This window comes from Callorhinus ursinus, unplaced genomic scaffold (assembly GCF_003265705.2).
Source record: "Callorhinus ursinus isolate GAN/ISIS: 27379988/994484 unplaced genomic scaffold, GSC_fseal_2.0 scaffold9, whole genome shotgun sequence".
Taxonomy (NCBI): domain Eukaryota; kingdom Metazoa; phylum Chordata; class Mammalia; order Carnivora; family Otariidae; genus Callorhinus; species Callorhinus ursinus.
This window is the reverse complement of record NW_027397071.1, coordinates 53,945,147-53,970,612: the sequence shown is the minus strand read 5'-3', so window position 1 is coordinate 53,970,612 and position 25,466 is coordinate 53,945,147. Positions and strand designations below refer to the sequence as shown.

Here is a 25,466-nt window from a genome sequence, read left to right as displayed (position 1 = left end):
CTTACATTCAAGGGAGGGAAATTAGGCTCTGACTTTTGAAGGGAGGAGAATTATGGACATGTTTTAAGACCACCACACTTAGTAACCTGAGAACAAATTTGCAGCTCTGGTGTGAGTTGCCTAGCCTCTGCTTAAAAGGGGTCAGAGGTTTTCAAAACATCTCAGGCTAAACATCAAAATCCTCAACATGGCAGCAAGGCCAAGCATGCCCTATACACTGCGTGCCCCCAGCCTCAAACCAAGTCTTTCCCTTTGATGTTATACACCTGGGCTTCCATTCCCACTAAAATGCAGTGTTCCCTCCTGCCTAAAGGCCTCTGCAGAGATATTCCCCCAGCCTTCCATGCCCTCCCTTAACCTCTGTTGCCTTGTCAATATTCACTCATCCTTCAGATCCTGGTTCAAAGGTTACCGCTTCATCAAATCTTCCCTCATATCTCTGACCAGAGCAGGTCCAGTCAGAAGCTTTTATAAATCCTTGATTTTTTTTAATGGTATCTTCTTATTTGCAATTATGTATTGATGCGATCATTTGATCCATGTTTGCCTCTCCCACTAATGTTCAATCCACATTGAGACTACATCTGATTTTTTATTCACCAATATATCCCCAGAGCTTTGCACTATACCAAGGACATAATGTGTACTCAATCACAAACGTGTTGAATGAATGAATGAATGCCCAATGATCTTCTCATAGCTAGAGATGTGCAAGTAGAAGTGGAACTACTTCTTAGAAGAATGCATCAAGGGGGGTTCTAGCATCAGATTGGGGTTGACTGCATGACTTTTAAGGTTCTTTTCTTTCAGGAGAGTCATTGAGATTTTATGTGTCTATGATTCTTGGGTCCATTCACTGGCACGAAACTTGGCCTCTTTGGGTGACTCACCTGTGGCCCAAGTCTTGGGTCTTCTAGCTCCCAGGACACACCCTCTCAAGGGGCAGCCTATCTGTGGTTCAGATGACAGCCTGATACACATCAAGCGCAAAGAAAGCCTATGTTGGAAATCTCGGGGGGCAGCTGCCTAGGGTTCGAAGGAGGCTCTAGTGATTGGGCCCTCCGTAGCTCCTTTAAGAAGTTTTACAAGGTTAAGGTTTGCTCTAAAAATAAGCCCACAAGGCTTTTTAAAAAGCTTCTAAAACCATATGTCCACAACAGCCTTTTTTTTTTTTTTTTTTTTGAAGAGCCAGGGAGCTTTTAAAAGCTTCAAAAACCACTACTTGGCCTGCCTCCCACAGTGGGGAAAGTTCAATAGGCACTGTGTTGAAAACCAGACCTGCTTTTAAGTCTTCTAGAATCTGCCCCTGAAACATTCTGCTCCTATCAAAGGGGTTCAAGATGGAGATCAGTATGTGAGAGGCTTGATACCCTAGAGACCAGCTTCTTCCACAGTAAACAACTGCCCCAAATAACCACAAAACTGCAATTAGCTGCCTATAGAGAGATTATTTCAAGTCTTTCTTTCCTGTTTCCTCTCTGCTCCCATAGGTCTCTTTATACTATGGCCTGTTGTGGATTATTCTGTTCAGTGCATACACACACACATACACACACATACACACACACACACACACACCATGGTGTGCCCAAGAGAAAGTTCCACCCAGGTAGAGTGCCTACCAGGTGATGGGCAGCAAATGAAGAAGAGCATTTATTTGTTAAATTTTTCCCTTTCTTTCTTCTTTCTTCCTTTTTTCTTTCTTTCTTTTTTTCTCTCTTTCTTTCTCTCTGTCTCTTGCTTTCTCTTTTGTTTCTTCCCCTTTCATTTTTTCAATAAATGTATAAGTGCCTATTATGTACCACATACTGAATATCCATATTTCAGGTGGGACGGCGAGGGTCACGGAGTCATGGAGAGCAGTAGAAAGGGTATCTCAATGAATCAGAAGTGCATTCTCCCTAAAGATATGTTACAATCTGTAGGGGGACTGCAGAGGAGTACAGGGTATGATGCACCATCCTTCTGGCCTCTTGAATCCTCCAGCTTCAGTAAGGAATCCCTACTGACCCCTTTACATAACAGGGAAGCTGAGACTCCCCAAGAGTTTAAGATTATTGCTCGTGATCCCATGGGTCTATCAGCCTCTGTGAACATATGTCTTGCTGCTTCCCTAACAGAAGAAACATAGCCACCTGTAAATAGCTATAGTGCAGTAGGACAGGGCTCAGTGTTAACCAGAGCGGTATCCGTATAACGTGATAGGAGAGTGCAGAGGAAAGAGAGACACCTTCCAGCTACAAGGACCACAGAAGATCTTGATATGGCTCCTTAGAGCCATGGGAACGTGGATTCTCTCTTCTCCAAACCAGGGAGCTCACTTCAGTCTCCTCCTGGGCAAGTGAAATACGTCCAGTTTCTTCACAGACATCAAAGCATGTATACAGATGTTCACCCAGCTTATGCTCACACATCCTCAGTGACAGGGAGCTCACTACTTCTTAAGGCAAGACAATCCTGGACAATTCAGACTGTTGCTGAAGGCCATTGTTTCTGTTAAGCCACCCTCATGGTTCCATATTCTGAAGTGTGGAACCACGTCAGACTGGTTGACTCCCATGACTATAATGGCCCTTGACAGACATGAAGAAACTTTTCACATATTCTCCAGATGCTTCTCTTCACTAAACTAGACATCCCTGGTTCTTCATATTGGTATAAAGAAGCAGTGGGGTGAGTTGGGAACTACATGGGTTCTAGCAGTAGACTACTTGGATTTGACTACTGGCTTCGCCCACTCACCAACTGTAAATCTTTGGGCAATTTACTTCATCTCACAGAGCTATGGTTTCTTTATCAGCAAAACAATAACATCTATCATAGGGGATTATTGAAGAGATAAATTGCAATAATCCGTGTGAAACTATTATCAAAGTGCCTAGAATATAGTAAGCTACCTAGTGCCAAGGGCCCTTTTAAAATCTTGAGTAATTAGATATTTCTTTCCTGTTTGGGGACAGAAAGGAATGAGCAGAGAGCTCATTTTGAAGGATTATGGCACTGAGGCACTTAGGAGCCTGAGACGGCTGTGGACAAACTGAAATGTCTCGGGTGCATTCTGAATGATCACCTAGAGCAGAGAGTCTCAGACTTTGGCATGAGCTAGAATCTTCTGGAGGGCTTGTTAAAACAGAGTCCTGGGCCCACCCCCCAAAGTTTCTGATTCAGTGGGTCTAGAGTGGGGACCTATCATTTGCATTTCTAACAAGTCCCCAGGGGAGGCTAATGCTGCTGGTCCAGGGGCCACACTTTGAAAACCTCTGTCCTAGCACTTAACCAGTGATAAGTAACAAGTTAACCATGATTTTTCTGAGCACTATGCACACACATTTTATGTCTTCTCTCAGCCAGTTCTCCTAAACAGTCCTCCAAGGCAACTATTTAACCACCTCCTCTTCCAAGATAAGGAAACTAACACTGGGAGTTTGTAACTTGCCCTTTATGACACAATCAGTGTCAGAGCTGGGCTTGAAATCCAAGTCTGCCCCAAAGTCTGTGCTCTTCATCTCCATTTAACAAATGAGTAGACTGAGGCACAGAGAAGTGAAGTGTTACTTAGGTCACATATGTAATAACGTAGTTGAATTAGTTTTCTTTTTTTTTAAGATTTATTTATTTATTTATTTATTTGAGAGAGCGAGAATGAGAGAGAGAGAGAGAGTACATGAGAGGGGGGGGAGGATTAGAGGGAGAAGCAGGCTCCTCACCAAGCGGGGATCCCGATGCGGGACTCGATCCCGGGACTCCAGGATCATGACCTGAGCAGAAGGCAGTCGCCCAACCAACTGAGCTACCCAGGTGTCCCTTGAATTAGTTTTCAAACCAGATCTGTCTGACCCCAAAGTCCAAGGCCTTAACTCAAACTTCTGTGAGAAGCACGGTATGTTGAAGGCTGTATGCATTTCATTGTGGAGCCTGAGACCTCTCCCCCGTACAGGAATTTTATTTTGTCCTTTCCTTTTTGCTTGGCTTCTCTAGATAATTGCCTCCTTTCTCCAGGCTCTTGATGGGGTAGATGTGGTCTTTCTGGGGATCGAATGACCACAGAAGGAAAATAACTTAGAACAGGCCGTTCTTCATTCTTCCTCACTGGTATTTTTCCTTCAGAGCCTGGAAAGAAATGTGGCCTCTGCACACTTTAAATTGGGCCATCAATTATTTGGGTCCTGAATATGCAGAGCTCATTAGGGCTGTGTTGGCCACAGCAGAGCACCTGGGCTGACAGAAGTAAACTTGCCTCCACTGTTTCAGGCAGTGCTGCCCCCCAGAGTGCAGCCCAGCCTGGGATTGCCAGGCATTAATGCAACCAATTATTTCTGTCCTCAGTTACTAGGTCATAAATCCTGCCTGGCACTGAGTCCCTGGTTTCTGGTGGAAAAAGGTTCAGCTTTAGGAACGACTCTACCCTCTGGCTGGAGAGTGGTGTGATGTGGTTAGGACTCTTGGCCCCAAAACCAGAGTGTTGCGGGGGCCGCATTATGGCCTATCAATCAACAGCTGTGTGTGACTGTCACATGCCCGTTCCACTCCTCAGCTGTAAAAGCTGCCCAGCGCCTCCCAAGATTGTTCAAGTGACACCGTGTTTAAAGAAAGAGGTCAGGCATCTACAAGAGGTCACTGAGGACATCTAGGTTTATCTGAAGTCCCTGGCATGGTTGCCTAAAGCAAAGGTGCAGAGTGAATCCCAGGCTTCTTCCCGCTCTGGGGCCTTGGCACTTACTCTTACCTATCCACAAAGGTCTTCCTTCAACCCTTTGTATACCTGGCTTCTTCATCTCCTCAATTGTCGCCTCTTCCAAGAAGCCTTCCCCAGCACCTGTCTAGAGACCCCCTCTTTGGTCTCTGCACCCCAGTTACTGTCTGAAACATCAGTCTCGTCAGTATGAAACACAATGTATACTATCTTTCCCTTTCTTTGATTGCAAGATCATTCTCTAATGATTTCACAGGCTGCCAGGTCAAATCATCTTTTTGCCATGTTCTGAATGAGAACCTGCCTTGGCCCCTCTGTGAACTCCACTCCCCTGAGATTGCAAAGCTCACTCTTTAAAAACTGTATCTTGTGACTGCTCATCTGCGCAAGTCAGAATTTTCCAAACTGAACAACCAAAACAACATGCAGAAATCATTGGGAACAGAGTGTGATACCTGATGTAAAACGCTTGTATTCGTAAACCCAGCTTTACTGTTTTTATTCACGGTCATTACATGTTATAAATCTGATCTATTGTTTTCAAAAAGGCAGGGAAAACAAAACGGTGAAAGACAATCCCTGCTTTGAAGGAACTCGAAGGGAGAGATACACAAAGTAGCAGACAATTGCAGGGCCATTTGCCATAGAGGTAATCAAACAATACAGAGGCTTGCGAGGTGCAGAAGGGCAGAAAAACAGCATGAGTGAAATCAGGACTGAGAAATAGGACGGCATGTTCAGGGACTTAAAAGTAGCCCAGGGTAGCCTGAACAGGAGGGGAAGGGAGTGAGAGAACCCACAAATAGCCCCAGTGCTTCTCCCTCCCCACGCTTATTTGGGGGTTCTGGCTATGTGCTCCTATTGTCTATCTACCTGTCTGTAGCCCAAATTCCAGATTCCAAGTCCCCAGTACCAAGCATAGTACCTTCCCAGAATCAACATTCGGTTACCCTTTGTTGAATAAGCTTTAAATAAAGGATCAAGTTCTCGGGGTTCCCCAGCTATCACCCTCTCCCCTACTATAAAGAAAATTCACTTGGGAGTCTTCCTTTTCCCTCTCCTTCCCTTGACAGAGGAAAATCAGAATTTTTTTTAATATATTCTCATTTCCAAATGATAAAAAAGTGGATGGGGGCTGAGTGAGGAGCTCTCGGGCCTGGGAAACACCCAGCTTGTTGCCGGTACTTGTGTGTGCTACCATCAGGCAGTCAGGGGACACAGGTTAGATGACCAGCCCTATCTCTTTACCAGCTGCTTGCTGTGGACAAATGACATATTGTCTCTGAACTTCACTTTATACATCTGTGTAACGGGGATACTCCCCTGAAGAGTGGGAAATCTCTGTGAGAGGACTCTAGGAGACATGTGTCATAAAATGCTCTCCATGCAGATTTATCATAAGGAACGTGGCAAGCACACACATCCCCCCTTCAACTTCCAGGCTTCCTCTTTCCTCTCACTGCCAGCTTCTACCCAGATATGCCCATGGAAGAAATGCACTGGCCCCAAAGACAATAACAAAATAGAATTCAGTGGGATGAGGGGGAGGAGGAGAAGAAGCCTTTCAAATTACAAGTGAGAAATCTCCAACTGCTTTTTCTTCCTCTTTACATTACAGCTTATATTGGGGTCACCTGTTGGAAAGAACAGTGTTCTGGAATCCTGGGAAATGAGCTCTGCTGAGAAGTCACTGTGTGACCTTGGTCAAGTCACTGTGCTCTCTGAACTCTGCTCCGCTCTAACAAAGGGGCCAGACCAGGGAGTCCCTAAAGAAGAGTGTTGTGTAAGAAAGCACACCCTAGACCAGACAGACCTAGCTTGGAATCTCAATTCCTGTGGCCTGCCAGCAGAATAAACTAGATACATCTCAGTTTCTCCATCTATAAAACAAGGTTATTAGATATAACCTAGCTAACGTGGTTATCCTGAAGCTTAAATAAAATAGACTACATAAGAGATTTAATAGTGTGCCTGGTTTACAGTATTTAAGAAAAGGAAGTTGCTATATTATTAAAATTATCCTCATCATTAGTGTTGTTACTCTCAAACCGTTTGGGATTTTAAGTTGAATGCAATCTCAGCAGTGGGTGTGTTTTGAATGGCCCCTTTCTCCCCGGGGGCCCACAGTAATACCCTGAAGAGAGGGTGTCCATCCCATCTGGCATATAACCTGAGAAGGGGAACGATGCCCTCCTGTGTCCTTTCCCTGGAGTCTCATATTTTTCTCTATGCCCTGCCCTGTCTGGCTCAGTTCTGCGAGCTGGAGCATCTGCACTCTGGGCCCATACTAGTCAGGCAGCCAGGAGGGAGAGGAAACAAGAATAAACATGTTTTGCAAGAGCAGGGCTAGTTTAAGTGAAAGCAATTCTAAATAAGGACAATACAAAGCCTTGGCTGCCTGTTGGCAGCTTCCTCAGCACAAGGGTTTGCCATGGAAAACCAAAGGTCAGACTGATAAGCTGGGGGTGCCTGTAGGCAGGCTGGCAGGAAGCTTATGACAGGATCCCCTCACCCAGTATTTGAACCCATCAAAGACAAGGGGGTGTGGCCACAAGGGCAGGGAATTCAAAGACCCAACAGGGGTTCCAATCTCAGCTCCTCTGCTGTGACTTAAGGCATGTCTCTTTATCTTGCAAAATGTCAGATTCTTTATCTGTATTTAAAAAGAAGAGAAAAGAGAAGAGGAGAGAAGAAGGAGGGAAGAGAAGAGAAGAGAAAAGAAGAGAAGAGAAGAGAAAAGGAATAAAGTCTGCTCTGGGTTGCCATTAAAAATTTTAAAAGACTATTAAGTCAAGGTAGTTATAAACTATAAAGTGATTTGCAAAACTTGGAGTTAGAACCATGTTTTAATCTCACCTCCACTGCTTGCTAGCCATTTGATCCTTGGCAAGTCAATTTCTTTTTCTTAAACTCACTTTCATATTTTGTGTGTTTCATACCTGTCCTGGGTCCTGATGATCCCAGGCACCATCAAAGCAACAAAGTATGGTAACTTGGTGTATTCGTTTCCCGTGGCTGCTGTAACAAATTAACACAAGCTGGATGGCTTAAAACAACAGAAATTTATTTTCTCACAGTTCTGGGAACCAGAAGTATGTATGTTTCACTGGTGGTTCTAGAGGAAAATGGGTTCCTTGCCTCGTCCAGCATCTGAGGTTTTCCAGCTTTCCTTGGCACATCACTCCAATCTCTGCCGCCATGGTCACATTGCCTCCTCCTCTTCTAGTGGGTTTTCAGGTCTTCCTCTGCCTCCCTCCTATAAGGACACTTATGATTACACTGGAGGTCCACTGGGAAATCCAAGATAATCTCCTCATCTTAAAATACTTGGCTTAATCTCATCTATAATGTTTTTCCTATATAAGGTAACATGTACAGGTTCCAGGTATTAAGACCTGGTATCTTTGAGTTCCATTATTCAGCTATACTTAGGGATATTTAGGTAGTAGTATCCCTCTTACATTTACTTACTTTTCCCTGATTATTAAGGAGATATAGAGTTGCAGAAGGACCCCACCACTGGAAAAATCTTGGGATTGAAGCTGAGAATTAAGGATTGTGGAAGTGTGCCAGAAATAATAATGTTGAAACTCTTCAACTTACCCTGCATAGAACCCCATGTTAGTTATCTATTTATCCCAAGCAAGTGACCCAGCAGAGACACTAATACAAGGTTTGTAAGGAAATATTTGCATAAATTTGAATTTCATTTTGGGTATAGCAGAGTGGTTGTGTGGGTAGAATAAAATCAGATAAAACCTTAGTGAAACCATACCCCGTTCCTTATTAGCTGTGAGACTTTGGGCAAGTTACTTAGCCTGAGAAGTTTCAGTGTTCTCATACATAAAATAAAAATTATTATAGAAACTACCACATAGGATTTTGCAAGGAACAAATGAGATGATCCGTATGAAGAAATTTCATAGTGCCTGTCATGTGATAAGTATTTGTATAATATATATGTTAGATATTATTAACTTTAAAAAGTTTTCAAATTTAATGTACCCTTTGAATGTACCAAGAATTGACTAATTAAGTGGTGGGGGGGCAGGGAGAGATGGTTAGTTTAGAGAGAAATAAGGGCACTAGCAATATATCTTCAGACTTATGTTAAATAATTCCAATGAATTGTTTTCCTCCCCATCTTCAACCCAGATTCCCACAAGGACCAGGATTGGGCTTTGCCTCTAGGTTTTATTCCTTGGTAAAACACTTTGATCAGTTGAAGTCTTTCTTTCTTTAGGAATTCCTTCAATAAATACTTTCTGAGCACCTTTGACCTAGAATCTTTCTGAACTCCTTTCCACTGGGGATGGGGAGTAGGGCAAGGACTGAATGAGCCACTGAGAGTTCCATGGGCCCAGCGCTTTTTATGACATGGTTCTAAGCCATAGCTTAGGACAAGATTGCCAACTGAAAGAATAATATTTTCATCCAGGAGAACTAGAAGAGATGCTAGAACATAGGTATCAAGGCCCAAGGAACCAGAGGGCCTTAGGAAGGTGAAGGAGTTGGGTGAGAAGAAGCACCTAGAATATATGTTGTTGCTATAGTTGGCTCTTACACGCTTGTTTTGTGTGGAAGAGCAGGCTGCATTTAAAGGACTTCTTTTGAAAGATTGCATGTTCTACCAAGAAAACAGATATGTACACAACAAATTTAAGATGGACTGGGAAAGATGCAGTTTTTAGAGGTGTTACAGGGCAGGGAGATGAAGGGAACAAGTCCAGATTGAGGGCTAGGGAAGGGGTTGAATTTGGAACAATGTTCCAAAGAAAGTGACATGACATTTCAATGGGTTTCACACTGTTTCCTGTAACCTCTAGCCCTTTCAAAACATACTTTGAAGAATCAAATACGAGAGACCTCAAGAGATTATCTGGTTTAGACCCCTGCTTTCAAGGGCTGTTTATCCCCATTTTATAGATAAAGTTGCTAAGGCCTAAAGAAACACAGGAAATGGTGGTGGGGAGAAAATCACATAGAACTTTCTGCTTCTTAATAGTCTCTACTTCCAGACAGGATGGATAAGGAGGAGGTAGAATTTTTTTTCTCATTTTAATTGCTAGATCCCTTGTATCAGCTAAAAGTATGATCAATTGAAAGTCACAAAAATCCAAATAACAATAAATAAATGTATTCCCAGCTCATGTAAAAGAAATCTAGAGATACTTGTACACAAATGTTTATAGCAACACTATTTACAATTGTCAAAAAGTAAAAACAACCCAAATGTCCAACAACAGATGAATACATAAATAAAATATGGTTTATACATACAATGAACTATTATTTAGTCATAAAAAGGAACAGCATAGTGATACATGATGCAGGGTGGATGAATCCCCAAAACATTATACTAAGTGAAAGAAACCAGATACAAATGGTCATATGTATTATGATTCCATTTATATAAAGTGTCCATAATAGGCAAGTCCATACAGAATGAAAACAGACTAGTGGTTTCTAGAGACTGAAGGAGAGGGGAATGGAACTGCTTAGTGGGAGTTTCCTTTTGGAATGATTAATATATCTTGGAACTAGATAGAGGTGATTGTTTCACAACCTAGTGACTATACTAAATGTCACTGAATTGGACACTTTGGTAAATGGCTAATTTTATGTTACACGGATTTTATATCAGTTTAAAAAAATAAAAGAAATCCAGAGTTGGGAAATTCGGAACTGGTAGGCAGCTTTATGACAATTTCCAGGCTCCCTCAATTTTGTAGTTCTGCCATCCATAGTTTTCCCTTCTGCCTCATGGTTTAAAATGGATGCTCAAACTCCAGTGATCACAACTGCATTCCAGCTGTCTGGAAGGAGAAAATAACAAAGAAGTGGGATGAGAAAAGGCCCCCATAAATTGAGATTTGAAAAATGTACAGGAATTATCCAAGGGAAGAGGAATAAGGAAGAGCTTTCCAGAAGAAAGACTGGAAGAGTGCAGGTCTCAGGAAACTTCGGTGGTAGAGGTGCTAGGAGAAGTCTAGTGAATCTGGCACTGGGGGAATGAGGAGGAGACTACTGGAGAGGGGGGCATCAGCCCTGTCTGGCTCTGGAACTCTGTGATCTTTCCCCTCTCCATCCCAGTTCTTGCTCGTCTTACCATACCATACTCCTGAGCTGTAAGGAAATTGATTTAATAAAAATAATCAAATGAGAAAAGAGTCTCTGGATGGCCTTTGGTGCACATAAAAGCACACATTTTATCTTCCCATCAAGGACTTCTTGAAATTATTTACTTCTCAAAGACAGCTGCCAAGGACCCCATGACTCAAGGGTCCTCTCCTGCCTCCTGACAGTGCGTTTTACTGCCGCCCTTCCAGAGGTCTTCTCCATTGTCTCCTTCCTCCCATGACCTCATTCTTAGTGCCAATGAGAGCCAAGCTAAATCATGCAGACTTACAGCTGGGGCCAGCTGCTGAGATGTGAACTGGTTATCTGTCTCCCCAGGCCCCAGGGGACAGCATTTGGTAGAACAGGGAGGAGGTAGCTGTTGCCTTGGGTCACCAGTGCCCCTAGCTCTCTCTATTTTGGCTTTGATAGGAGGTGGGATTTTACAAGCCAAGGAGCAGGGCCAGGGCCAGCTTGCTCTGGCAAAACCTCTTACACCTAAAGAGAGAAAGAGAGAAACTGCTGTGCTCAGCTGGGGCTCCGGATGCTTTGGCATACCCTGAAGATGCCATGGTTTGTTGTGAAGATAGAGAATGGCAGAGCTGAAGGACCTGAGTCCCAGAGAGGTGAGACCACTTTCCCAAGGGCAGACATTGAAATTCACAATAACCTGGTCAGCTCAAGGATTGCAGTTCAGCTCATTAACTGGCTTGTGGCACTAACCCAAGAGAACTCCCTCCAAATTGCTGGATTTTGACCAGAGGAGCTGAGGACAGAGGTGACAAAAATGCAAAGATTAGTAGAGAATGAGGGCTGTAATACTGCTGTGTCTATGCGTGTTTTCCAGTGGGCCCTCATCTAGGAATAATCACTGCCAACTGATTCCTAACCACGTGCTTGACTCTGAGTGAATGACATGTTTAAACTGACTTTGTCACTGCCCCAATGCTGTAAGGTAATATGATTGTCTCATTTCACAGGTGAGAAACTGAGGCTCTACGAGATGACATAATTTGCCCAAAGTCACCCAGCTATTAAGAAATAGAGCCAGTATGGAAACACAGTGATGTATGACCTCAAGGTTCATGTCCTTAGTCAATACCCTTTACTGTTTCATTTTAAACTTCACTAACCAGCACTTCCCTGTTCAGGCCAATGCAGAATCATTTTTCATAGCATAAAGGAAAAGATTTGAAGAAATCAACAGATCCCAATTTGATTAAAAAGAGAAACAAGGTAGCTGAAGGTATGAGATGAGCTATTGAAGGTTGGTGGTAGACGGAGGGTGGAGGAGAAGCAGGGATTTCCACCTGCTGCCATCTTACGGTGGTCTACGGATCTGATATAGACTGGGTAGTTTTTATTACCCCTGCAAACCCCACTTCCCACCTCAGTCTCTCTGGGCCCGGGAGCCTGGCTTCTGTGAACTCCATCAACCCTCTGGCTCCCAGCTGGGTTCAGCAAGTGGGATTGCAGAAGATACAGGGACAAGAGAGAGCAAGGTCAAGGTATTTATTTCCTGCTCCCTCCCTCGGGGTCAGTGGTTGGTGTGCAGTGGCTGTATTCCTCCATCAAAGGCCTTGACTCCTCTCAGGTCGCTCTCTGCTTAAGCCATGGCACAGCTCTGGCTCTCTCTGGCCACTGTTACCAGACACTAGGACTTCATCATCCCTTGTTTGTGTCCCTTAGCTCCATCCATAGCTTTGTTCATAATTCCTTCATTAAACTCTTCTCAATGAACCCCATTCGAATGAGCAATCGGTTTCCTTTTAGGACCCAGGGTAAATCAGTGCTAGAGTTTTAAGTCTGGAAGGTGTGTCAAAAGTCTTCTATTCTTGTGGTTCTCAAATCTTTATTCTTACCTGCAGAGATCTAGTAAGAACGATTCTAAAACCGATAACGTTCTAGACATGGAACCCTGACCGCTCAGCCTCCCACCCAAAAGCACTCTGCTTCTCTGCCTCTCCACACCTGCTCCTTGAAATCCGAGGGATGTAGGGAGCATACTCCATAACCAGCTGACCTCATCCAAACCCCTCACTCACACCAAGAGAGGCAGTTGGCAAGGTTTCCAAAGTGTCCTTTGTTGGCCTGAGTGGGTCTGATTTATGCCCTGGGCCTTCACCAACAGTTTGCCTCAATATCTTCCAAAGTGTAAAGTCCCGTAAATCTTCCCTGGGAGCGACAACTTGACCGCCAGCCCATGTTATATAAACACACAGAAATGTCATTAAGGCAACAAACAGCCCCACTAGCCTCTGTAGAGGCCTTTTCTGCCAGGCTCAAGTTACCTAAAATCAATATTTGAACAAGGACAAAACCACATGTTTTCTAAACCAAATTGGAGGGGTCTAATACCAGGCCTGGAGATGTGGTTACATCACACGCCTTCCAGCCAGTCCTCTGGGGGCTCTGCCTTTGGACTTGACCAGGCTGCACAGGCTCCCACCCCCTCACAGTCACTGGACTTACTTGTCCTGAGTGTCTGACCTCACTAGACAGGTGATGCCGAGGGACAGAATAAGCCAGACATAGGAACTTTCCAGAGCCAGAGACGAGACGGGAATTTAGAAAACGAAGAAAGCTGGGTATGATCTTTCATGCATTCCTCAAGAATTGATTCAGGATGTGTACCAGGCTCTGTGCTAATATCTGAGAGGCCAAGAGTGAATAAAATCATGGGTCTCTGCTCTCAGGGAACTCACTCTAGAGTGTGAGGGGAAGAGGAGACAATAGGTTACTTTCATTCCAAAAGACAAGTACCAGTGATACAGGTGAGTTAACGAAGCTTTGGAGGCATGTGACAGGTAACCCAAGGGCTTCTTGGGAGAAGGCTTCCAACAGCAGATGTGCTAAAGGTGCTCTTAACCTATTTTTCTGGCTTTGTATGTGCCAGGCTCAGGAAGCAAAGAAGACAGGTGAGAGGAGAGAAAACCCCTGGCTTCTGCCAGAAGGGAAAGGTCTATTCTCTCCCTGGACGAGTGCTTCTCTGAGTTGAGGAGTAGATATGAGACATGCCCACCTCAGACTTTGTGGGTCCTGTCTTTTTCAGAACCAGCCTATCCACAGACACCCCTCCGCCACTACCACCCATTCATCCTCTGTTGGAGCATAGGGTAGGGGTGGGCAGGTCTTCTGCAGCCAGGCCAGCCTGCTGAGACCTGCTGCCATGTGGGAAAGCCTTACTCAGAGGGCAGCATGAAGGCCTTTCGCCTGCACGTCTGAAGTCCTGTTATATCAGCAATAGGGCCCAGCACCTTTCTTTCTGTTTCTCATGCCCTATGTCCCTATTAAGAGAGGATTCTTCGTAATTGGTCCCTTCCCAAACAAATAACACGTGAGGGGGATCCTGGTATATTATTAGATGAAACCGTAGGATACAAAATTGGTTTTTTCTTCAGATTGTGTTCAGAAAATAAATCAAGTATGCCAATATCTAAATGATTGTATTTACATGTGGTGATTCAAGGTTTTCTTTTCTTAAAAAGATATTTTCCAGGTTTTTTTTTTAATGAGTATGTGTTATTTTTAATCTGGGGGGGATAAGTAAATGCAATAAAATGGTCTTCTACATTTGATAAAAATATGAGTGAAAGTTGTAAATCCTGACAAAGACATAGGGGGGTCCAGGATCAAGCAGTTAGAGGGGGCCGCGAGAGTAGTCACAGCCCATGCTCATTCTCTTTTTACTTGTTAAGCAACTTTCTGTCCAGGCTGCAGTGCCAGAATAACAATAGTTATTACCTCCGTAAGATAGTATTTCAGGCCCTCCATATTTCGCAGGAGCCTACAATCTGTGCTCAACACTTGTGCGGTGTGACACGTCTTTCCCTGGCAAGCCAGCTCTAGCATGTCTCTATGCCTATGCACACGTTCCACTGGAAATGCCTTCCTCAGTCCTCACCAACTTTACCTAGACATTGTGCACATCAGGTGGGCACAGAAGACGTTCTTCCTTTCCCTCTCCCACTCTGTCCATCAGCCACCAAGACCTGCAATTTCCATCTAACTCCATCTCAGATCAGCCCCTTCTCAGCGGCAGGCTGGACCTCCCAGACTGTGGCCCTCTGTGAGAGGCAGCTTCTTAAGTGGCTCTCAATGATCCCTGGCTAGGCCGCCACACCAACAGAGTGGTTTCAGCCACAGGAAGTTAATGTCCAACAGTTATGGAAACTGGAAATCTGAGATCGAGGTGATGGCAGAGTTGGTTCCTTCTGAGGGCTGTGAAGGAGAGTCTGTCTGCTCCAGGCCTCTCACCCTGTAGGTGGTTGTCTTAATGTTCACACAGTGTTCTCCCTGTGTTCATGCAGGTCTCCAAATTTCCCTTTCCTACAAGGGCACCAGTCATCCTGAATTAGGGCTCACCTTAGAGAACTCATTTTAATTTGATTACTTCTTTAAAGACCCTATCTCCAAATAAAGTCACATTCTGAAGTACTGTTAGGACTTCAATATATGAATTTTGGGATGACACAATTCAACCCATAACACCCCACTGGTATTTATGCCCTGATGCAATCTCCTCCCCTTGAGTGTTGGCTGGACCTACTGACTTGTTTCTAAAGAACAGAAGACAGGAAAAGGATAGGGCGTCACTTCCAACATTAAATTACAAAGGAGTGTGACTTTTGGGGGCACCCGGGTGGCTCAGTCAGTTAAGTATCTAACTTTTGATTTCAGCTCAGGGCATGATCTCAGGGTTGTGAGAGGGAGCCCTACATCAGGCTCCATGCTGGGCGTGGAGCCTACTTAAGATTCTCTCTCTCCCTCTGCCTCTCCCCTCACTCTCGTGCATTCTCTCCCTCTTAAGAAAGAAATACACATACACACAAACAAAAACAAAACAAAATGAAACAGAAAAACAAAGGAGTATGACTTTTGTCTTGTCATTCTCTCTCTGGTCCTTCTCACTTGCTTAGATAAAGGAAGATGCCATGTTGTCACTGCTCAACAGAGAGGTCAATGGCAACAAACTGAAGGCAGCCTCCAGCCAATAGTCAGCAAGGAACTGAACTCTGCCAACAACCATGTGAGGTATATTGGATACCACTCCTCTCTGAGTTGAACCTCAAGCTGACTGTAACTCCAGCCAACACCCGACTGCAAGTTTGTGAGATATCCTGGAATGGAGGACTAGCTAAGCCATCCTTGGATAAGTCATGTCTAGAGGAGTACTGTTGTTTCAAGCCACTAATTTGGTGGGTAATTTGTTATGCAGCAATAGCCAATTGATACATTCTTCATCCCCTCAGACTGGGCCTCTCTCTGTCTGCCTCTACCCTGCACCTTTTGTGACCTCCCTAAATGTAAATATGACTTTGAAATTTCCCCCAATTACAAATCTGCTATGGTTCCCCATTGCTTTCAGGATACAATTCAAATTCTTTAGCATTTCTAAAGTTCCCATCTTTACATGCAGGCTCTGAAAGTCTATAATAGAATATCATTTGCTTTGAAGAAGTCAGAGTCAGGTTCTAGTTCTGACTCTGCTAGCTACTGTTGGTGTGACCTCTGTGCTCAGTCCCTTAATCTGCAAAGTCAGGACACAGATTTCTTATTGAACAAACACTTATTGAGAGCTCACTCCATTCAGGATCTGTGCTAAGTACAAAGGACACAATAAGAAATAAGAAATGGTCCCTGCCTCCAAGGAATAGAAACAATCGAATTTTTAACAACTGTAAATGTGATAAGTACCATGACAAAAGAAGCACAAGAGACTAAAATTTAATATTCACTGAACATTTACCGTGCACATGGAGCTTTAGATGTACTTATCATGTAATTGCCACAGCAGTCCAATGAGGTACGAACTACTACCTCTACCTTACAGATGAACAAAGTGTGGTTCAGAGAAGTCAACAAACTTGCCTAACATCACATACATAGTAAGTGGAAAGACTAGATTCAAACAGTGTTTTCTATCACTCCAAAGCTCTCTCTGTTTCCTACTATGCTCTGTTCTTTGTATATGGATGTCAGAGGTAGGGTTTCAAGAGGCAAACACTGAGGTGGATTTGGGGGTACAAGGTGTTTATTGGTGATGGACATTTGTGCAAAGAAGGAGCAGGACTGGGCAGAGGAAGAAGTTGAACCTCAATGCAGAGCAACCTGGCAAAGGGCTCTGGAGCTAATTGCCCAATAACAAGGTCTTCCATGAGGCTAAAATGAAGATCCCTTTATGTCACTGCCTTGCTCAGTATTGATGACTACAGGACTGTGAATCTAGGCAAGGTGGTTTTCTACAGCTCAGGCTGACCTGAAGGAGCTGAGAGCTGGAGACAACCTGCTGACCATACTCCTTTCTTGCAGGGGATCTGAGCAGTGGGTTCCTGTGTCTGTCACAATGAGTGAGCACATAACTCTTATAGAAGGGCATGGGAAGGACATCTAAGGAGAGGTGACATCAAATCCTAAAGGATTTTGCTTAAAGGGAGGGCAGGTAGCATTTGGAGCTGAGAGCTAAAATCAGGAAAGAAAAGAAAAGGCTAGGAATTCTAATGGGGGGGGGGGGAACACAGGAAGCAAACTCGAAGAATGGCTGCACCAGCATTGCACCTCCATGGACTTTCTCTGACCATCATAGTCCTGGCAAGATAAAAGGCTTCTCTTTCCCATTGTAACCTCTCCTGATTGAGGGGTCTCCATCAGGGTCTCCTAAGTGCTCCCTAGGAATTTTCTATAATATACAATTCAGGCTTCATGGGTATGGTGCTTAAAAATGGGCAGTGGGGACTCTCTTCTCTCATGAGACAGAGATTCTACAAGCGGTGGTACCCACCTTGCCATGAATGGAGTCGCCTCACCAAAGAAGATCCACTGATGTCATCCATGGCCCAGGGCAGCAGAGACCAGGGGGCCAGACCTGTGAAGGCTGAGTCACATCATTGTAGGGCATCCTCACCAAAACCGTGAGAGGACAAAGCCTGAGGGATCCGACCAGGGTAGCAGCTACTTCAGAGCCCCAGTCACCAAAGCAGACATCCACGCAATCCCAAAATGCAAGAGGGCAAAAGGACTAAAGCAGCCTGTTCACCAGCTGAGAACATGTCCCCCCAGTCTAGTCAGACAATGGCTGAGTAAACACCACGTTCTCCTTCATCTGGTTTAGTTCATCCAACAAGTACAAGTTGCGCAGACAGAGGAGCAAATCTGCTCTATGACTTTCTTGGCAAGGAGGGGGGTGCACTAATAAGTAGAAGACCTAGGAACATGGGACCTGAGTTAGGAGACACTAGAAAGTCTGTGGTCAGCATCAAGTAGGACTCTGCAAATAACTGAATCCCTATCAGTATTTGAGCTCAGGGCCCTGGTATGTGATAGAGTGAGCAAACATGGGGAGCAAGCAGGAGCATGACCAAGCCCTGCCATGCCAGGGGCCATGGCCAAACTAGGGGCATTTCATTTATTTATGCATCCACACATCCTGCCTCTCATTTGTTCATCCATCCAACCATCCATCCATTTTCTTGTACATTAAATATTCACATGAAAGATAGTGTTTGACTTCCCTCTCACTTCCTTCTTTTTCCTGCCACAAATCCTCTGCAGAGAGGAGATCATTAGCAAGACAGAGTAAAGACATAAAGTTTGTGTCAGCACAAAAATACATCTATTAAGAAAGTTGGTCAGTGTTAGGAAGCGAAGTGCTGATTTAGCTTGTTGATGTTGCCCTCTGAAGATTTGAAAGGTCTTAGAGCTTGACAGACTTAATGCTGCCCCTTTGAGTTGAAGCTAAGATTCCAGGCAGGGGAGGAGGAAGTACAGGTGGGTATGAAAAAAAAACAAGGAGAAGACAAGGGAAGAAGAGAGGCCCCGGATCCCAAATGTCTGTGTGAACTGGACTCTGGCATGGGAGATGGTGACATGGGAAAATAAATGTTTCACATCATCTTTATGTACACTTAGCCATGGAAAGGATTTTCACTGTGATGATGAGAAATGCCCACAAGCTCTTTCAGACATTTTGCTCAAACTACAACCAACTTTGCCTAGGCACTGGGGACGCCAGCATGGATTAAGACACAGTCCCTGCTCCGGATCACTTACATCCTGAGGGAGGTGGCAGACAAGCAGAGAAGTGTAATGGAGGACAGCTGTGTTGATAAGAGGGGCACCTCTCCCAGATGTGGACTTTCAGGAAGACTTCTCAGAGGAGGTGTGATGGCTGAGAAGCTGAGTTTTTAAAGATGTGTTGGAGTCATCCAGGCAAAGAAGTAACAAGCATTCCAGACAGTAGGATCAGCTTGAGAAAAGAGTTAGGAGCAAGAAATATTGATGGTAGTTGATGTGTTAGAGAAAAGGTATGAGTAGGAAAGAGACAAACGCTAGGCCTAGAGCTAGATCATGAAGGACCATGTATGCCAGGATGAGAGTTTAAACTTCATTCTGAATGCTGTCAGGAGTCATTTGAAGAACATTCCATACAACTATGATCTTAAGTCACTGAGATCGAACTGATGGAATTTCTTGGATGCTTCCAACAGCTTACCTCTGGGTCCTAGGCTCTGATGTCTGGCCTGAAATTCATGCAGGCTTTGGCCTTATTCTCTGCCTTGGGAGCAGGGACTGACACCCCTGGCCCAGACCATGGGCTCATTTCCATGGTATTGGGCCATTGGGTGGAGCCTCTCTGGGTGGGGCCTTCCAGAAATGAGCTGCAGGCCCATGATGTCAGAGGGGTGAGACATGGGGAATGGATGGGGCGTAACAGCTGCTATCACTGTCCCCCCTCTTCACTCCTGAAAAATTAAAAATCACTCCCCAGGGCCACTCATCAAGGAGTCCTTGCACTTCTGGAGAAATTCAAACTTTTGTAAAATCCAATTTCTCCTAGAGACATAGAGCTGTGAAAAGACCTCAAGCTTTAGAGTCAAGTTGATCTGAATTTGGGTCCTGGCCTTGTTACAAGCTGTGAGAACTTACACAAATTAATTACTTTCTCTGAGCCTCAGTTCTTTATCTATGGATGGAGGTAATGTTTCACAGAGTTATTAGGACCATCAAAGAACAAAATATTTATAAATTTTTGGCAGTATATGTTTAGTTCTGCTGATGGTGTTTTACTTATTGTTCATCCTGGGCCCACTCAGTTCAGCTTTCTGCCCTAGCATTATGTGAAAATATGAATTCCATGGACCAAACCAAAATATTTGGCTCATCTTGAATTTACGTTAGTAAAACGCACCAAGTCAGGTACCCTGGATTTATGAAGTTGGAATGCAAAGAACCCAGAACTCAAAGTAGTAAGACCTGAGCTCCTATCTCTGTCCATGCTCTTGGCCAAGTCCCCTCTCTGAAAAATAAGGTCCCTTCCAGTCTTGATGGTCTCCAGAACAAGCTAATAAATTATTAGATTCCAGTAAGTCACACTTATGAGGGCAACAGGAGTTGAAACACCAAAGGGTGTCTTTCTTTTTTCTTTTCTTTTCTTTTCTTTTCTTTTCTTTTCTTTTCTTTTCTTTTCTTTTCTTTTCTTCTTTTCTTTTCTTTTCTTTTCTTTTTTAATGTAACTTCTGTGACATTCCATGCAGACCTGCTGCTAAGGAAGAAGAAATTCTTCCTCAGGAAAAGAGTTAAAAAGTTTGTGCTCCAAGAATGATTCATAAAATATTCCAAGAATGTCAGAGAGAAATATGGCATACCCCAGGGGACCCCCACTGAAGTGAGAGAGGAGAGCAGCTGGAGTTGCCACAGGCTGAGCCCAGTGAAGTTTCCAGTCTGGATCCAAGCTTATTAATATGATGCAATGCCAAGGTGGGACTTCTCTCCCTTTGTTTCTCTCCTGTCTTCTGTATACAAGAGCCCTTTCCAGGACACACCCATTGACAGTCTCCAATTTCTGCTTACTAGATAAGGGGACTACCTTTGGAATCAAACATCTGGATTCCAAACCCAACTTTGCCAATTAATGTGTGGTTTTTGGCAAGTGACTTCCTCTCTCTGAGCTTCAGTTTCTTCATCTGCCAAACAGGGATACAGATATCTACTCTCCAAAATTTTTTAAAGAACTCAATGAAATAATGTAATAATGCCTTCAGCCCAGCATCCTAGGAGGGGCTCCATCAATGGCAGCTAATGTTTTGGAAGAGGGCAGCTGGGTGGAGTGGCTGTGAGGTGCATGCACGGCTTAGGTCCTCTCTGAATCATCCTGGGTCCCAGTGGATATATACAAATTATGAGACTAGCTTTAGTTTCCAACCACAGAGCAGAGGTCTCTAAGGTGCTGGGAGGGGAAGCAGAGACTTTTCGCAGCAATATAAAGGACAAAAGAGAGTTTCCAAGAGGCCAAGTGGCCAGGGGAGCAGGCCTGGCTACTGAGCCTGAATGGACAACCATCTGAGCCATACTGGGAGGGTGGGGCCTAAGGGGTGTGGTAAGCTCTGTGGGATTCATCCAGTAATCGTTCAATAACTCTCTACTGAGGACCTACTGCATGTCAGCAGATGCTGGTTCTGGAAACTAGGGATACAATGGAGAACGAGTCATTGACCTTGACTTCCTGGCGTTGGCATTTTTTGGAGACAAAAATAAATACATAGCCACTTTAGGTAACCACTTTAGATAGTACTTCCCTCATTCAGACAAGTCAACCCCAAGTTTCTGAAGGGAGACAGAAGGCCGGGTAGGGCATAGAGTCAGCAGCCTCTGTCCCTGGGTGGGCAGCAAGAGCAATTCACAGTTACTCGGGTTGGAAGAACAGGTTCTGAAGTCAGACAGCCCAAGGACAAAGCCTCACTCCACCAGCTGCAAACTGTAGGCCTTAGGCATATTACCTCTTGGAACTTTAGTCTCCTGCTCTGTAAAAGAGATTAAAACACATAAAACACTACTCTGGGGTCGCTGTGAGAATTAAATGAGACAATGGATAACAAGCGCTTAGCAAAGCACCTAGCTCAGAGTAAATGCTTAGTGAAGGTGAATAAGCATGGCCAGAACGTGTGGGCTCATATGGATGGGAACCCAAGAAAAAGAGTGACTGGGTAGATGACAAAGACTCCATTACTAGGGCAGGAGCCTAGTCCTAGATCAAGAGATAAGTGGGCAAAGACAAAGAGCCCTCAGGGTGGGTGTGAAGGCGGAAGAAAACAGAATCCAGTGGTCAATGCCAAGTATGGAACCTGGGCCCATTTGGCAGCAGAGCAAACATAAAGAACTCACAGACAACCTGAGGTACAAAGAGAGAGTAGAGATTCAAGCCAAAGAGTAGCTAGTAATAGCTCATCTTGACTGAACACATCTGTGTGCCAAGGCTTCTGGAAGTGTTTGATATGCATGATGCCATTTAATAATTCAGCAGCTCTCTATGGTGGGCATTAGTGTACTTCATTTTACAAATGAGGAAACTAAGACTCAAAGAGATTGTAACTTACCTGAAGTCAACCAGCCAGGAAATGGTCTTGAACTTGAATTCGAACCAAGATGTATCTAATGCCAAACCTGATGTTCTCAGACATAGACCATTCTGTATCTCCCCACACCCACCTGGCCTCCTTCAGTCAGGTTGGTTACCTTCATTTAAGTGACAAACATTTATTAAGCTTCACCTGTGGTAGCCTTTTGCCACAGGGTGAAATGCGTTGGAGTCCTCAGTCACTTCTGTTAATATAGAGAGGAGGATAGCACAAAAGAGCCATACCTCAGGAGTCAGACAGATCTGGGTGACTAGTGAAGTGACACTGGACAGCTTTGACAGCCCAGTTCCTCAAAACCTACATTCAAGGACACATAGCTAACATATTTCAGCATGTTGAATTGTACTGAAAATGGTATTGCAGAATGAATCTGGGTCTCTGAGTCAGAAATGTTGGCCACAGGTCTTGGTACATGTCATTTGGCCTGCCAGATCCTCAGTTTCCTCCACTGCAAAACTAGTACTTAAGACTAGAAGCCTGAAAATACCCTTCTGGGATGACAGAAAGACCTTGGGTCTTGAATTAAAATCCTTGAGCTCAAATCCCATACGTACCGCAAACCTACTCTGTGACTTTTGGTGATTCAGCTTCCTAACCACACCTTACCTTAACCCTTGGTTTCTTTGTTAAATAGAAAAAATTGATTCACTCAATATTCAACATGTCCCTCAAGTGGTGGCTGTTTTCTCTCCCACATCCTTGAATCACTGGTACTAGGACTTAAGATCAACTGGATGTCCTCCTTCTTGCATCCAGCCAATTGACCCTTCCCCCTCCAGCTGTTCCCCAGCATGGAAGCTCATCAAACCCCTGACAGCTGGGAAAATGAGTGCCCAAGTCCTATCGGTTGAGTATCCAACTCTTTTTTTTTTTTTTTTTAGAGTGCCCAAGTCCTAAACAGGAGATCTAGAAGGCATAGTACTACAGTTAGACTTGCTTTATATAATAAATTCAACTCAACTGAACAGCTTCTCTCAGATCCTGCCTTTTTTCTTCCCAGGGAAACTTACAAGAGGAAGATTAGTAGATGAACTAGGCCCTGCCACTTCGGTTGGTCTCCTGGAGAGAACAGATTCACATCATTTCTCTCTCCTAACCCATTTTATATTCCCCTCACCTTCTAGCACCTCTACTGATCTATGTGGGAGAACAGAGATAATCCAGACTCTCATCCATGAGAAATTGGAGTCTCTGGTCATCACGTCCTTCTTATTCATTTACTATCAAAATTGGGCATGGGGGTAGCAAAAGATGCCCCCAGGGAATCCCCTGGGTATCAAACTTATCCCTCCCTGTCCTCATTGTATAATAGCAACCCCACCTCTTGCTGGTCATCAGAATCAATGAACCCTGACTAAGATGGCGATTCCTTTCCTTGCATGCTGGTCTTTTGACATAAGAAGCCCAAAGTGACCAGTAGTCACTCAACTAGTGATAGCTTAAAGTTTAATGGGATCCTTGGAGTGTACCCTGATAGAAGTTCTCTTCTTTTGAGAGCCAGGACCTCAAAATTCACAAAGTCCAGAGTAGTGGGGATAACAAGCACAAATTCTCCAAGTGGATCATTTAATAGTCATGGTAAACAAGAAACTTGTACTTCCACTTCTTGGATCCTAGACCCATGAATTCTACCTACTGGGGACAGCACCATATAATAGTCATTGACTTAGCATGTTTAGTGCATCCTGGAAGATAGTGCCCATCTTTGCGAAGTACCGTTTCAAGGCTGGCATTTTAGATGGCTCTTCAAAAGGCCATTCTATCACTCAATCAGGTGGCAGCTTTGGGTCATAAAATAGTGATAGGACGAATGGCACTGCCTTATCTCCTTTGCTATAAAGAGGTTTGTTGGTGTAATGTGATATTAAGCGGACTGTCTTACTGATGGATCAAACATTCTATAAATCTTTGGAAGGCTATTCTGGCCAATGACCTGCAGGCAGAAAAGGCAAAACTATATTAGATTATGTGCCACCAAGTGACCCCTATTATTTGGGGATTCTATCATCCCCAATACTATCAGGAAGCCCAATTCTGTGATACCATCTTCTACCGTTAGCTCACACGCATATAGGACAGGTAACTGGGTTTCTCAACAATGTTTATCCTCCTCTGTCCAGATAGTTACTATTGTGTTGGTAAACAGGGTATCACCCCACAAAAAATAATTGACTGGTGGGTTTTCTGGCCTTTCTTGTATGTTCATTCTAATGTACTCACTTCTTTTCAATCCTTTCTTCCACCATCTGCCATGGCCATTCTATTGATTCTACTTTACCCCATTTTGGCTAATACTTTTAATCCAAGTTTCTGGGATTATTGTATCACCTTCTGAGGTCCTTCCCAGAGTGTTAAATCCTACATCACAGGATAGTATTCTTATACCAATACACTGTCATTTATATCACCTTATGTCTTGCTTTCCTTGATCTATCACACTTTGGATTCAGGTCCAAATGTACCCTCCCAGTTCTTGCTGCTTTGTACTGTATAGGTCCTTCAGCTTGTTTGGGATATAGCCCCTCTCCTCCCTTAGTGGGCCCAGCACTTCCTCTGCTTGGTTATGATAGGACTTGATATAATTACTGGTCTGGTGGTCATGAGGATAAGTGGAGTTGAATCCTTGGCAGGGGCATTTTGTCTTGCAATGCATAGGCTTCTCCATCATCACCAAACAAAGACTATCAGAGCACTAGCAAGGAGTGCACCAATTCTCAGGCCAAGAGTGTTCAGAGATATGAGGAGTCTTTTTTTTTAAGATTTTATTTATTTATTTGACAGAGAGAGACACAGCAAGAGAGGGAACACAAGCAGGAGAAGTGGGAGAGGGAGAAGCAGGCTTCTCACTGAGTGGGGAGCCCAACACGGAGCTCGATCCCAGGACCCCGAGATCATGACCTAAGCCGAAGACAGACACTTAATGACTGAGCCACCCAGGTGCCCCAGATATGCAGAGTCTTAAGGTTTCCACATGCAATCAATGTAGATATTCCCACCCCAAGTCTCAGGATCCTTTTCTTTCCCAGTCAAGGCCTTGGCCTTGGTTGAGTTGGCTCACTATGGTTGAGGATCCAGTCTTCTCTAGAGCTCTGCTACTTTTTATAACTAAGTCCTGGGCCTGAGCCTCAATTTTTTTCTGTCCTCCAGCTATAGTAAATGAGCTTCTCCCTGTAGGCTGCCAAGGAGGACCTCTAACTTTTATATTTCACTATGAATTGATGATTAAACACTCCAATCCTTCA

The 25,466-nt window shown here is 44.1% G+C and overlaps 1 long non-coding RNA gene across 1 annotated transcript; it reads left to right on the top strand.

Moving 5' to 3' along the window:
* Positions 1-2,545: 2,545 nt before the first annotated feature.
* On the top strand, positions 2,546-6,640 carry LOC112823811 (uncharacterized). Its single transcript, XR_003208151.2, has 3 exons — positions 2,546-2,673; positions 5,242-5,342; positions 6,312-6,640. It is a non-coding gene; the product is annotated as an uncharacterized lncRNA (long non-coding RNA).
* Positions 6,641-25,466: the final 18,826 nt, after the last annotated feature.